Raw genomic sequence first — 3,229 nt, forward strand, 5'->3', positions numbered from 1 at the left:
AGGCTATAGTGAGCTATAGTCATGCCACTGCACACCAGCCAGCCTGGGTGACAGAGCAAGACTCTGCCTCAAATATATATACATGAATGTGTACCTGAATAAAGAATACCTACGCCCAGAAACATTCCCAAATGTGTGATCAGAAAACTCATTGTGGGTTCAAGGCGTCTGAAAAGCCACATTAATTTTAGGCTCACCTTTTCACTCCATCTGATACTCTTCCCTTCCACCTAGAGCTTTTTCTTTTCTCTTTTTTTGAATTGGCATCTCATTCTGTCACTCAGGCTGGAGTATGCAGTGGCACGCTCACAGCCACTGCAGGCCGACTTGCTGGGCTCAGGCAATCCTTCCGCCTCAGCCTTCCAAGTAGCTAGAACCAAGCCTGGCTAATTTTTTGGTTTATTGTAGAGACCAGGTCTCCCCAAGTTGCCCAGACTATTCTGGAACCCTTGGGCTCAGGCCATCCTCTTGCCTCTGCCTCCCAAAGTACTGGGATTATAGGCATGAGCCACTGTGCCCAGTCCCACCTAGAGCTTTTCATGGTTCCCAGCAGATGTGTTCCTTGATTCCAAAATAGAATGGCTTCTGGCTGAGAACACTAAGGAGGCAAATTAAGACCTCCATCAAAATCTCCTATCCCCAGCACTCTGCAGAAGGAGCAATCACTGGGGCTCTCAAGCAAGCGCTTCTGAATATGTTCTGTGATGCATCCAAAGATCATCTCAGTCGTTTGCTTGTCTTAAGAATGTTTGTTAAAACACCAAAACTATGTCTGTAGAAGCGGTGTTCAACCCTGCCTCCTATTGAAAGTCCCTGAGGAGCTTTTAAGTAGGCCAGCGCTCAGGCCGCATCCCAGCCCTATTCAAGCAGACTCTTGGCACGAGGCCTGGCATTGGCCATTTTTAAAAGCTCCCAGGCGGTTCTCATGTGCATCAGGGTGGAGGAGCCTTGTTGTATGTGAGGTGAGTCACTTTCCTATCTGCCCTTCACTGCAGGACATAAGTAATCCCACAAACAGGCTACAGCTGACGGCACAGTGTTCAGTCTCCTACACACACTTACACACATCCTTTTTAAGTACTTGAGAGAATTGCTCAGAAAATGTGTACTACAGGCTGTGCGCAGTGACTCATGCCTGTAATCCCAATACTTTGGGTGATGGAGACAAGAGGATTGCCTGAGCCCAGGGGTTCAAGACCAGCCTGGGCAACTTGGTGAGACCTCATCTCTCCAGTAAGTCAAAAATTATTCCAAGTGTAGTTCCACCTGTAGTTCCAGCTACTTGGAAGGCTGAGGCAGAAGGGTCACCTGAGCAGCAGGTCGAGGGTGCGGTGGCTGTGAGCGTGCCACTGCACTCCAGCCTGGGCGACAGAGTGAGACTCCGACTCCAAAAAACAATGTACACTGCAAACATGTTAATACATGTTAGACTTGGGAGTGGGCAGCCCCCAGCAGAAGCCCAACCCTCTGGTATTCCTGCCTTCGTCAGACATTTCTTCCTCCTTTCTCTCCCCCTGCTCTTCCTCTCTTCCTTTCCCGCCTGTCGCCCCTCCACTCTCTTCCATCAGCCTCTCTGACACCTGCCCTTGGCATCGTAGGCAGGGGTCCATCTGGAGGCTCCAGGCTGCAGAGGTCAGCTTTTAGGAAGAGCTCTGTATAAGAAGTGGAGCATTTTGAAAGGTCATAGCATCTTGCTTGATTGCAAAAATGTGTGCTTCACTGCTTTGGGAGACATTTCTTCAAAAGATTAAAAAAAAAAAAATGACAAGGCCTAGGTCTGTAATCCCAGCACTTTGGGAGGTCAATGTGGGAGGATCGGCCAGGAGTTCAAGACCAGCCTGGGTAACACAGCATGACCCTGTCTCTAAAAAAAAAATAATAAAAATTAGCTAGGCATCGTGGTAAGCACATGTAGTTTCAGCTACTTGGGAGGCTGAAGTAGGAGGATTGCTTGAGCCCAGATTTTGAGACTGCCGTGAGCTATGATTGTGCCACTGCACTCCAACCTGGGCAACAGAGTGAGACCCTGTCTCTAAAACAACAAACAAACAAACAAACAAAAATCTGACGTGTTGTACCAAAGGAGATTAGTGATGGCGAGGAGCTGTGGGTTAGGGACAAACGCTAAAGGGTATGCTCGTTTGGAGTAATAACTGTGTTCTTTCTTTCTTTTATTTTTTCTTTAGTTGGAGTCTCGGTCTCACTGAGGCTGGATTGTGTGGCATGATCACAGCTCACCGCAGCCTTGACCTCCTGAGTTCAGGAGATCCTTTCACCTCCCGAGTAGCTGGAACTACAGGTGCGCGCCACACTCCCAGCTACTTTTTTTTTATTTTAGAGACACGGTCTCGCCACATTGCCCAGGCTGGTCTTGTACCCCTGAGCTCAGGCTATCCTCTCGCCAGTGCTAGGATTATAGGTATGAGCCACCCTGCCCAGCCAGGGTTTTGTGTTTTAAAGACCCTGCTCTGGGATAAAGGCCAACTCCAGTCCCAAGTGACATCCCCACCCATTCATGTAGCCTCCCCACCCTCAGTTCTAAATTAAACTCCACAGCATCGCAGGATTTCTCCCTCTAAATGTGCCTCACCCATCCCACTCCCACTGTGCCTTTTTTTTAAGGTCAGCCCCCAGAATTGAGTTTTCTCAAATTGTTCGAGAAGCTCCATGATGTGTATCAGTCATTCCTCCTCAGTGAATGCCTGGAGCTGAGCGCTTTGGGAATAGCGCTCAGCCTCTTCCTGGATGTCCCCTCCACCAGCCTCCCCCACTGCTCACCTGAGAGGTTTGAGGCAGCCGTCCCCTCTTCCAGGCACCTCACATCGGTGACCTCAGCGAAGCTTTACCTCAGCCCTCTGAGGCACCTCATGTCATCATCATCTCCATTTTATGAAGTGAAAACTGAGGGCACCTGGAGATGAAGTCATTTCCCACTGTCGCACATCCAGGAAAGATGGAGTGAGGCCTGAACCCTGAGCAGTTTGGCTCACAGCGCACACTCTAACCCAGGCCTTCCCATCATGACACACTGGGTGCGTTGAGAGTTTCCCAGGTGCCAGGCTCTGTCCTGAGTTCTTCACGTGGATTTACCCCCAGACACTTCAGATGCTCCCGTCAGAAACAGCAAAGTTTGAATGACGGGCATTCTTATAAAACCAACCCTATTGTTCTCCACCAGGAAGGAGGACCTGGAAATCCTCATTTATTCAAAAAATATGTACTAGACACT

This window comes from Carlito syrichta, unplaced genomic scaffold (genome assembly GCF_000164805.1).
Source record: "Carlito syrichta isolate Samal-C Ts95f unplaced genomic scaffold, Tarsius_syrichta-2.0.1 Scaffold309294, whole genome shotgun sequence".
NCBI lineage: Eukaryota > Metazoa > Chordata > Mammalia > Primates > Tarsiidae > Carlito > Carlito syrichta.